At 40.2% G+C, this 12,362-nt stretch overlaps 1 protein-coding gene across 2 annotated transcripts in view; it reads left to right on the top strand.

Annotated features, from left to right (window-relative positions):
* The window catches only part of TBL1XR1 (TBL1X/Y related 1), a 108,342-nt gene that overhangs the window by 39,048 nt on the left and 56,932 nt on the right, over positions 1-12,362 (top strand). For both annotated transcript variants that reach the window (XM_058811929.1, XM_058811930.1), the window contains exon 2: positions 7,931-7,995. The gene's annotated coding sequence lies outside the window, so the exon portion shown is untranslated. The remainder of the gene's footprint in view (positions 1-7,930; positions 7,996-12,362) is intronic.

A 12,362-nucleotide genomic window follows, 5' to 3' on the forward strand; every position in this document is an offset into this window, starting at 1 on the left:
TATACAGCTAAACCCTCTTTACTGCTTGGGAGAGGCTTGAATAAGGGCACTGTTAGGTTGTTACTAATTAATCATGGCCTAGTTGATGATCTTTGTAAAACCTCTCTGCTGTGGTTTTGTTTCCTGAAGTCTCAGATCTTTTGAATATGTTGTCTTTGGTGAATCAAATGCATATTTTCCTTGGTCATGCTTAAGTTTTGTTGTTAAGAAAAAAAAAACAACTAAGGACAAGTGGCATGATTATATTAGTTTAATATGCTGCTGCTGATTAATGACTTTAGTCCATTTATTTAATAGATGCTGTTTTCCTAGACCATAGTGCTAAAGTAAATATTTTGCTATGTTTCTCTGTACTGTAAGCTCCTTATTCTCTGGGACAGGTTTTGGTGTCTCTTACTCCATGTACAAGTCTAATATTGATGCAGCTATTTTGCTTTTCAGTGAGTGTGACAGACAAACAGCTCTGGTATCCAAATGGTTTGGAATGACAGCAGAACAACAGATACCTGTTTTACACAGTTAGTCTCTGGTATCCAAATGGTTTGAAAAGACAGCAGAATAACAGATACCTGTTTTACACAGTTGGTGCCTGTGCTGTTTGTGGTATAGCTTGTACCTAGTACATAATTCCAGCTTTTTGTGCTGGGCTCCCTTTCTCTGTCCAGACATCCTTTGGAAACATGTATTTTGGTGGTGGAGCTATAGGGCAGTGCTGCTTCTGCATTTCTTCACTTTCAGGGCTGTTCCTCTTCCTTTCTTGAGCCAGTTCTGTCCTCCTCTGACCCTGCAGTGTGATGCTTCAAGAGCTGAGTGGAAGAAAACTTAATTTTGTTTTTAGAGGAGAGGAAGTGTTGAGAACACTCAGCTGGGAGAGGGTAGATGAGGGTAAACTGAGGTCTCTCCATGCAATAGCAGTCAGATCTTAGCTAGGATGGGACTTGAGCTTAGAACTAAACCAAAGCCTCACACCTCTGAGCTCTCCTTTGGGAATGAGTGTGCTGTCCCTCTGCCTTGTGTGACTTGAGCCCCTGCTGCAGGGAAGGTTTCCCTTCTCAGGGGCAGGAAAGCCTCCGTGCTAATGAGCAGCACAGGCTTTTCTCCTGTTCCCTGCTCTGCAATTTGTCACAGCTCAGTAGCTGCTGTGTAAGAATAAGTTGTCCTTTTAGCAGGGATGGCTGGATAAGCAGTGCATGAACAAGGGCAGCCCTCTCCAGGTAGGTTTTAACTCTTTGTGAAGCATAACCCTCACGTGAGGTAGCAAAATTGCTCTGTTGGAGAAGTGATGGAGACATGGAAAGAGCAGAGGCCAAAGGTTGTAGGAAAGATGGTATTGTCTACTGGGGGCATGGTGTGAAGATCTGGAAAAAGGGGAAAAAAAATCTTTTTGTTGCTTGGTCTTGGGCAACATGTCTGCTTCTTAGTCACAGAGCTTACCTGTACAGGAGGAACTTCACCTCCAGGTTATTTGTGTGAAAATATGACCCAGACACAGTAGTCGTTTGGAAAGGTGATACAACTGCCTCAGTACATTGTGCTTCAGATGTCACTCAGTTATGGAAGTTCCTGAATGAATGAGAGGGCACTGTAAGCAGAAGTGCAGCAGCTTTTGTTGACCAGTGTTTTTGAAAAATAAAATAAAAAGAAAGAAATTATTCCTTGATGCATTTAATTGATGATTTCAGGGTATTCAGTGTTACCTTTTTTTGGCAGTGTGAGAGGCTTATGTTTTTCTCTGGCTTTGCACAAAATAATAACAGTAATAATAATTCTAGGAAGAATCTGGAACCCATTATTATAAACACCTTATTTTAGTGGAGCTGTATCCCAGGAACACCTGGAGTGTATGAGCACAAGCTCCACCACAAATTTTGCTATTGGGCCTCTGGTACAACTTAAAGTTTTCAGAAAAATGTTTTCATACCTGTGGATTTTTAAGTGCTTTTGAGTTTTAAAAGTAACTTATAATTTTGAGGGCTATTTTAAAGGATTCTCGGATCCTAATTCTTGGATCCTAACTCCTCAGCCTCTCTGCTATCACCATCACCCAATATCGCGAGCAAGGTAGATTTTTAAGACCATTTTGGAATACCTTTGTATTTAACCCTGACCCTTTGCTGCAGGGGCAGGTGCCCTGGGAGTGATTGCTGCAGTGGGCAGACAGAAGGCAGCCAGGCTTCCTGCTGTGTCCTCAGACAGGGAGAGTCACTTGAGCAGCGCTGGGTGCGCGCGGCGCTCAGGGTCAGTGGCCACAGCTCCAGCCTGTTGACGTCAGGCTGTCTGCAAACACCTCCTGCAGCACACACCAAGCCCCTCTGCATTGTCTGAAGGTCCTCAGCAGCTCCTCAGCTTGGCTTGGCAGCAAATGGACATCTGAGCTGTGTCTTTGAAAGAATGCCCTGTTTGACTTCTGGGTGCCCAAAGAACTAAAGGTGGTAGTGGTACCAACACTGAGGGAAACCCAGCCAGGGCTCCCATGGTGGTTACACGCACTGAGGTTGAAGATAATAACAATATTGTCAAGTCCTTCTGTTATTTTGGGAGATTTCCTTATGTAAACATTTTGAGCCTAGTTCCAAGTGTGATGTCTGTGTAAAATGTGTGTCCCACCTCACCAAGACATGGCATATTTGAGACATAATTTTAATTAATTCAGTAAATTAGGCTTTCTATAATCTAGATAAGCTCTTCTGCACGGCTACTGTGAATCCCAAACCAGAAGAATATATTGTTCTGGAACACAGTATCTGTCTAAAAACACAGATGAGGCAGGCACTGTTAGCAGAAGAAGGTGATTTTCCCAGGAAAGCAGTTTGAGCTTTGTTCCATATCCTGCATTGGAGACCAGTTTAAAAATCCTTCTAACCTTGCATCTATCAGTTCCCTGCAAGTACATTTCCATGTTGGCAAAAGCAGCTGTGGCCTTCCTTCAGCTCTGAAGGCTCATCTGAGTTCACTGGGTCTGAGTTCTGAGTGGAGAATGGAAGGGTTCTCACCCACCAGTGCAGCTGAGTTCATTTAGTGAGCTGCAGAAGACTGAGTTAATATATGGGAAATATGTCTGTTCTTGCTCTGAGAAATGGGAAAAAAATATTCTGATTTTTTTTTTAAATAGTTTTTTGTTTTGTTTTGTGTTCTTGGGGTTTTTTGTGTCTTGGTTCGGTGTTTTAGGTATGTATTTGAAATCTGTAATAACAGTGGCCCCTAATTGTTACACATCAACTTTTTATTCTTTTATTTTTTTTAAGAGAAGGAAAAATGTTTTTCTCTTTCCTATTTGAAGTGTGTCTGCTGAGAGCACCCAGTTTGACAAGTTGTTTTAGCTGATTAATATTCCAGTGATGAATTTAAATTTAAAACTCAGTTCTAGATTAAAAACACATAAAAATATTTGTCAATATCCTGCTGTTTTGATCAATATGTCAGTAGTCATCATGTCCACTATTTTTGGAAGAAAAACTCCATAAATTGGAAAATACCTTGAATTTTCACTGGTGGGCCCCCATCCTGCTGGTAGCAGGTGGGGTTTTGTGAGTGCTCTAAGGTTCTTTGGCATAAGAGTGCTTTGGGTAATAACTCTTTATACTCTTTCCCAGTCTAGACTGGGTTTAACTTCATTCTCTAGGACCTTCTAACTTCCAGTTTATGTGAATTGGATTACTTGCTAATGAATTTCATTTAAATGCTTGCAAGTGAAATGGTGCTGCAGTATTGACAAGATTACTGGGGTGCATTATGGGTTTTTAATGGAGCTGGCTGAGTTGGTTTCCTCTCCAGCAATTCAGCTTCCTTCCCTTTCGGTTGGCTATGAGCTATTTTCTGTGATTGCCTCAGTTTTTGACTGTTACAGAAATTGGTGTTTAAATTTCTGCAGTATTCTTTTGCCCTGGTCTGACTTGTCCTGTGTTTCTCATTGCACAGTGAATCTGTGGGTTTGCAATGAGTGGTTTCTGTATCTGGATGAACTTTTCTCCAGAATAGTGGTGTCTGCTTGCCCAGTTCTTATTCTTTATCCCCTCAGATACCCTTTGTTTTAGCAGTTGATTCACTTATGTCCATGGACATAAACGTGCTTGTTCTATGTAAGAGTGTTCCTGAAGTGTGGAAAGTTGTGCAGCTTTAATGTGATATGAATGTACAAGTTAAGCATTTCTTCTTTGAAACATCTGAAGGTCAGCTTACATCAGGTTTTTCTATATTTCTGATGGAATAAAGGTAGAAGAACAAAGATCAGGAAATAAAAATTTCTCAATTGACAGAGAAGAGCTGTTTCAGGTAGAGTTTAGGAATTTGTGTGGATATGTCTCTGGGCAGGTCTTACATACTTTCAGTGCTTCCTGTAAAACATCCTCGCCCACGCCCTGCTCCCAGAGTGAAGTGCAGGAGCAGTCTGTGCATGTTGTTTTGTCACTAGGAACCCTATTGCTACCTACCACTTTCAAGTAATGACGCTTCTTAACGACGACATCTGTGTGGTGCTGATTTCTCCCCTCACACACACTTGTATGTATTTGTTTCTCCTGAATTTTCTGAGTTGGTATTTGTCTCAGTTTAGCCTCTCTGTCAGATCTGAAAAGCAGATGTTGTTGTAGACGTGCTGAATTGCTTAAAAAAAAATTATTGCCATACATCACTGTGGAACTGTGATTAAAAGAAATAACTTTGGTTTTCTCTGTTTATGTTCCAAGCACAGCAGTGGTAGAATCACCATTAGCTTTGTATGTGCCTGTTAACCAAATGAAAGGAAGGATTCAATGGAGTGATTAGTTTTCAATTTAGGCTTTTAAAGTTATTGTCTCATGGTTTTTGCAGCCTAGTTACTGAGGGGAATATCCAGGATTTAGTTATTTTTAATTCTGCTTTGATTGGGACACTTTTTCCAGATACTGAATTCAGATAAAAGCAGGATACTCAAGGATAATTTAGAAGAAAAGATACCGTGTCCTTAGAAGGCTTCTGTGATTCGGAAAGCACAACATCTCATGGCTAAATTTGTTGTTAGAACTCAAATAGCACCAAAATCTCAGAAAGTAGTTTAAACAGTGTGATCCTAAGAGGATTAGAAAGAAGCACAAGTTCACATGGGGAGCAGGAGCAATTCAAAGCTCATGCAAAAAACACTGCTTTAACCATATCACATACCCAGTGTAATGTCTAGGAAGGAGAAAGTAGCACCAATAGCAGCATTTGTGGAAGGAAATGGTTAAACATTTCTGCAAGTAGCATTTAGAGAAATCCTTGCTTTGAACTGATTGTGTTTGGAAGCAGGTAAGGACTAACATCAGTGCACATCTGGTCTGTGTGTTTATAACCGGATCTGTCACTGTGCTGGTGCCAGGGTTGTTTTTATCTGTGGTTTCCTTTGCACCACACGATTATTGCTTGGCTGATAGCAGCAGCCCAATCTGTGCAGGCAGCCTGGAAGGGTATTTGCTGCTTTGATGAAGGTGGTTTGGTTTTAGCCCTGCAGGTGAGAACTGCCTGACTCATCAGGCTGGATTTAAGGCCTGGGGTGTGACTGTCTATGTACACCCCAGCAGGGTAGGATGCTCTTCTCAGGGAGATGATGTTGGGTGTTGTACCAAGTACTTGGCCCCAAATCTCTAAGGGACACAGGCATCAGTAGTATCATTTTGTGCAGAAAAAGCTGGTGTGGGCAAGGCTGGTCATTTTGTACAGAAAAAACTGGTGTAGGCAAGGCTGGTAAGCATTGGCTCTGAGCACACACTGTGTTCATCAAAATAATCCTTCTTTTCAAGTTGAGTGAAGCAGTTCTCAGTTGATGCTGAACACATCATCAGACAGTGGTGAGCCATTCCCAGCCCTTCCAAGATGAAGGATCCAAACTTTCAAGCTGCTGTGCATTCCCCAGGTGTGCCTTATCAACTTAAAAATAATCTACCAGATGTCCTTTAAGTGTCACGTAGAATAGCTGTAACTGCATCTGGGCACCTGTTTAAATCACCATAACATGGTGGAATATAAAGGTGAGAGATAGTCTGAAATCAATAAATTATAACTGTCACCTGCATTGTTTCAAGGTACATGCCAAAATCCAATAAGATAAATTTGGAAAGGAAAAAAGCTGCTGATGAGGCATTTGTACTCAGCAATTGATTGTGAAGAAGGACATTGCAGAGTTTTCTAAATGTTTACACATCGCTTCAAGCGCCCTTATTTAAAACTGGAGCCTACAACCAATTAACATTGAAGGAGGAATGAAGTGAAGTCAGTGAACCCTTTCTTTTCTAATTCTCTGCTCTCTTGAGTCTTTGCTTCCAGCTTCTTTCCGTGTCACTGCCCTGTTTAGATGTAAAGCAAAGGACAAGAAGCCTCTTCCACGGATCAGGCAGAAAGGTTTCCCTCTCTGGCTTCGATGATAAGTACTGCACTCGAGATTGCACAAGGGCAAAGAGGTGTTGGAAGGAGACAGTTTGGGCAGTGTGTACTGAAGAAAGCCTTTTTTTCCTTGAGGAAAATGGTTTATGTCTGTGCAATCATGCCTTTCTTTGTGTTTGCAATGTTCCTTCCCAAATGGAATAACCCGAACCAAGCGTCACACTCAGAAGCAGGGTCCTCCTCTGCCTTTCTCTGCACACAGCTTTTACCACGATTTAGATTGTTCTCAAGAGAATCTTGGTTAGTTGCTGTTTTAAGGAAAACTCTCGTTATAAGCAAATACTGTTTTAATGGGGTCTATAGAGTAGGTGTTAAAGCTTTCTCTTCTCAGCTGGTCAGCAGCTCTGGCTGTGGGAAAAAAAAACTTTCTGAGTAGCCTTGCATAGGGTACTGTACCTCTTGAGGAGTGGAGTTTCACTCAGCCTATTTACATATTTTCTGCAGCACAAGTACAACTAAGCAAGGAAATAAGAGCATGTTTGCAAATTCTTTCAATTCCCAGCATTCCTGCATTACTCAGCATCCTCTGCAGTGCCTCTTGCTTGCACTGTGAAGGTGATACTGCCTGCCTTGTGGGATCTTCTAAGAATAAAATAAGCCCAAATGGTGCAGCCATTTTCTTTTCTTTTCTTTTTTTTTTTTTTTTTTTTTTTTGGGCTGGGTCCAAAAATGGCTCTATAATGAACGATTTCCTGCTGGTTGAAAGTTGCACGTGAGAACCTTGTGTTAATCATGAGTCCCACAAAGTATAGTTACTCTTTACTCATAGTAGAAGTTTTTTGACCACAGGTTGCAGATGCTTGGTAAAGAATTTAATCTAAAAATAGTCTGGTAATACTTCATTAGTCACCCATGTCCATCTGTCACCCTTCCTGCTCTTTGAGTGGGTGATTAGATTATGTCCTAAAGAAAAGTCATCTGGCAAGTATTTGTATGGAGGGCAACCACTCAGGGATATTAGTGTGGATAAAAATCATTTGTCACTGCTGAATAAAAATGGATGTTGTAGGGGATGGAGTTACCTCATATTTGGACATCAAAAGCTGTGTGCTCACGCTTAGTTATTTTATTGTAGGGTGCATAAAATTACTATTGATGTCTAAAGAAAATTACTGAAATGTAGGAGAGTGTGGATTTGTTTAGATTATGTTTTTGTTTGGGTTTTAAAGGTGGACAAGAGTTCTCTTGAATTTTGCACTAGGAAGATTTATGTTATTTACATGTTGTCAAGCATTGCTAGCAATTAGTGTGAGCTGGTTGTTTTCTTTAATTACTGAGGTCACTGCAGGAGTTGGTAACTCTTTGGGCTCATGGGCACACCTGTGTACATAAATTGAGTTATTTAGTGCAAGATGTGTTGGGAAAACAGATTTTTCTTTTACTGCTTTACAGTGGATGTAACCATTTTGGAAGTCATACCATTGGAATGTTGATTTTTGTTTGGAGCTTTTCAAAATATTTAGGTGTCAGTACCTGTGGTTTCAAGATAATAAATACTAACATTTCCTATTTTGTCTCCTTATTTTTCTGTCAGCATCACCCTTCTGTGGCAAGAGGCACCCGAAAGGAAAACTTCTGCATATCAATGCACTGCCAATGGTAAGTACGTTTTTAATTGACTAAAGGTGGTGTGGTTTTTCTCTGCACGCCTGCCATTAGCAGGCTTACACTGCAAACAGTGTATTTAGAATAACTATTTTTTACTATTCAAGTGGATTATTTTCATTTTTTAAGGAACATCTAGACCATTATGCTGTTTGACAGAAATATTACAATTGCACCTGGTTTTGTCCTGTGGAAAGTAGGGCAGCATGTTAATTTTGAAGTGAGAAGTGTGACTTGACAGTAACATAGCTCATCCTGTTGGTAACTGGTGTTGCTTCCTCTTTTGGCCAAGAGCCTGTTTGGGGTGAGCTGTAGCCAAGCTCAAGGTTCTGTTGCCCCCACTTGGGTGCTCTCTGCAGTTTGTTTCAATACTAACAGAAATAAAAAACCAAGACCAGCTCTGCACGGTCAGGTGTATTTTAACTTCAGCCCATTTGGCAGTGTAGGACCAGTGAAGTTAAAATCTTCTGTAGAAAAAGGCAATCTTCTTATTCCATCTCTGAATGTTAGTGTTGCAGACTGCTGCAAATTCATATTTCCAGGCTATCCTTATGGTTTGCTGGTGCTTCCTGATAGCTGTGCACATGGAAAGCAGAGCTGAGGCCTGAAGGGAAGGACTGGAACTTGCTGCTTCAGCTTTGATCAGACAACCTCTTTTTTAGCAATTTTGGTATCTTATGTTGTCACAGTTGAGGTGTACAAGAGTAGCATCTTCAGCATTAGCCTTAAGAATTAAATGCATAAAGTGCCAGTGTGAATTCTGTATTTAAAGCCTCTCTCTCTTGTTGTGCTCAGTACAGAAGTTAAAGGGATAATGTTTTGAACCACTTGCTTTGAAAACTCAATTTTGGATTGAGAGCTGAGCTGACTTCCATTGGTTTGCATGTAGAAATGGATCTAAAGAATATGTAAATCAATTACAGCCTCACTTGTTTATACCTTTGCAACTCCACTGTCTTTGCCCTGTGAGGAAAAATGATGCTCAAAGAGAGTTTGCTTGGATGTAACTCCTTCACTTTGAGGTAGTGAGCAATTCTGTGAACTCCCAAAGACATCATGGAGTGAAATGTAATATATTTGTCACAAAGTAAAGCAGATATACCTCTGAAATCAGAAGATCTGCACCAAGGATGTATGTTGTTTAATAGTCTGGTTTTTAGGCTCAGAGTTTATACGAGTAAAGTTTATATTAATTTGAGATGAACTTCAGGTGGGAATGGATTTGTTGAGTGAGAAATAATAGTGTTTACCTGGTCACTCAGACTAGTATTTTAACTTCTTGGTCCTGAAATGAGCAGTGCTCTCAGCCTTTTCTAGTATTGTTAAATCTTCATTGTTGTTGTTGTTACCTTTTTCCAGCAAAAAGCTGCTCTGATTTCTTTTTATTTTGTAGTGGTTGCGTGTTATTTTAGTTATGATTTAAGATACTGATCTGTATTACTGCCTCTCTTAAAAACATGACTCATTTCATATTAACCTAGCCCTTATACTTCATAAAATTTTAAAATACTGTGAGACTGTACTTGAAATGTTACTGCATTTTGTCCTAATTTTCCCCCTACAAATTATATTAGAAATTCAGAATTGCACAGTCTCAAGGGCATGGTAGTTGTTACAGTGATCATAAAACATACTCAGCTGTTACTTGCAATGAAGTGAAGTACTCCCCACTCTTGTCTTTGAGGGCTGTTTTTGTGCTATAAGTTGTTATACTTTATTATTCAAGAGATTTCTAAGCCATTACTCACCTCTGATTAACTTTGAGATAGTTTGAATGTAGATTTAAGAGACAAGCTAGACACATTTTTACCATCCCCAAATTAATTGTAACTAAACCTGTACAGTAAAAGAGACTTTTAGAGGTTTTTATTATGTTTTTCTCTTTGCTGTGTGTAAACAAATTGTAGACCAGAGGTCACTGAAGAAAGCAGGTTTTGTACATCCCCCAGAAGGACTTTGCTTTAACCATGGTTGCCCACATTCAACACATATATTTGAATAAGAAATTAATTTCTGATTCCCTTGAGAAATGGTTGTAGCATTTTTGGTCATGTTTAAATCCTGATTGTCAGTTCCATTTCTTAGTAGTAAAAACACCCAAAACAATTTACACATATTCCATCCTCTTCTGTTCTTTTCTTAGATTTTCAATTTTCAAGGTAATTAAAAGAAGTTTTTTTTTTGCATTGTATTATGTTATGATATGCGTACATGTAGTATGTATATGTTAACTGATAAACCAAATAAGGTAAAATCTTAGTTACTCTTTAAAAATTATTGTCGTTGTTGGCAATTCTTTAGAAAATTCAATATTGATAATGTGATATAGCAAGGCTGTGTTCAGTGGGTGTAAGTTCTCCTTCCCATTTTTCCAGCCAAATTTAATGTTCCTCACAATGTCAAAGGAAAGATGCAAAGGCTTAATGAAAAAGGCCTGGTAATTGCAGGAAAGTAAGTGTCTAATGCTACTTTTCTAGGATTTTGAAGGTTCATTTAGCGGCTGATAACTGGGAACTTACTCTGTGGTCACAAGAATTAATGTGTCGGAAATAAAAGTTTGAAGTCTTGGATCTTTGATCTAAGCAAATGATGACATCAGGATTTCAACAAGGGCTTTAGCAAATACATTTTCTTATTATGTGATGGAACTTGTAGCTTACCCAAGAAAGATTTTCCATTGTGTCTTGCTTTTTTGTGAGTTTTGGAAGCAAACCAGTTTGCCTTTCTGCCTTTGCGAGTCATTGAAGCAGGTTTGTGTGTTCACATAAATAATGTGGGAATATAGGAATGTGCTTATCTGTGCATGTATTTATACACACATATAGGTGTATATCTAAATTTAGAAATACAGAATGGACTGTGCAAAACCCAGGAGCTTACAGAAAGCTGGGAGCTACCAGTTTGTGACTGTCCTGTGGCAGCTTATTGGGATGGGTTTAATTTGGCAGAGGTAACCAGAAAGGCTGGGAAGGACTGAAGCTGGGCCATGTGCTGGCCTTCTCACAGGCATCCTGGAAAACACTCTGTCCAGGTTCTAAGCCTTTACATGGGTGGTTTGGCAAAGATCAACACACTGATCAGTTAAAAAGGTCTCATGCAGGAGAGAATAGAGAATGTTATTGTTTATTACAAGCTGGCACAGGTAAAGTCTGAGGATAGGCAGTGAGCACAAAATTACCCAGTCCCCAGGCAAGCAGAGTCATCAACAGCTAAGGCATGTCCTCACAGTCTTGGGGGGAATACCAAGTAGGTGATTTACATCCATTCTTTTCAGTGCTGCCTACTTCTAGGTGAACACATTATACTGTGTATGAGGGTGTAACACACCTATTGTGTGTTATGTCAACTGTTCCTACTCATAAGAGATGGGATAGAACAGCTCTGCAGGCATTGGGTCTCTTGGGCCAGCAAATCCACGGGTGCAACATTTCAGTGTAATTACCTACAGGAGATTTAGCTCAGAAACAGCAGGAGGGCTTGGAGGAGCTGGGGATAATGAGTAAAGTGAAGGCACTGGAAGATGTCTGCAAAAATTTCCCCAAGACTGCAGCGAGTCATTTTTAATTCAAATGTCTTTGTGGTGCCTTCAGGTAGTCCTGTGACCTTCACACTCCTTAGAAGACAGGTAAATGAATAAATGGATTTAACTATTAGCCCATGCTTCTCCAGCAGCTAAACCCATCCAAGTACTGATCTGCCAGGCCACTATGTTGAAATGCCTCCATGCAAAGGAACACAACCGAGGGAGGGAATATGAGCTGGAGAGCTGGGTTTGGTGTGGAAGCCTTGTCTCTGCTGGCTCCTGCCAAGGGCAGCTGGAGGTCTGTGCCTCTAGCTCCAAGGTTTTTGCACTGGAATTGCAAAACTGGCTTTGTTTCAAGAGGAGCTGAATGGCATCTCTCAGCCAGAGGTGTATAAAATGAGCATCTGCAGATGAGCGGCTCTTTGTAAGGCGGTGCAGCTGAAGGTTGGTTGTCATACTGACAGCAGGAACCCCTGCTTTCCACAGTTTATGAAACTTGACAGGACTAAAGATGTTGCCCTCAATAACCTAGAATAGTTGATTCAAAATAAATAACCCTGCAAGACTAAGGCCCTTATTCTATGAAATACAAATGCATGTGCCTGCATGTAACTTTTAGTGTAGGAGTAGTTCTTTTGCAATATAAATAAGGAGTTCTTGCATGCATAAAGCTAACCAAGCTTGAAAGCACATTGAGCAGTAGGGCCTAAAAGTGCTCATGAAATTTATTGTTGAGGCTGTTGGTTGTACAGTTTATGGAGTGTAGCCTTAAAAGGAAAAAAATATTTCTAGCAGGTTCTGAAATAGTTTCAAATAATCGACAGCATAAAAATTTTGG

This window comes from Ammospiza caudacuta, chromosome 11 (genome assembly GCF_027887145.1).
Source record: "Ammospiza caudacuta isolate bAmmCau1 chromosome 11, bAmmCau1.pri, whole genome shotgun sequence".
Lineage (NCBI taxonomy): Eukaryota > Metazoa > Chordata > Aves > Passeriformes > Passerellidae > Ammospiza > Ammospiza caudacuta.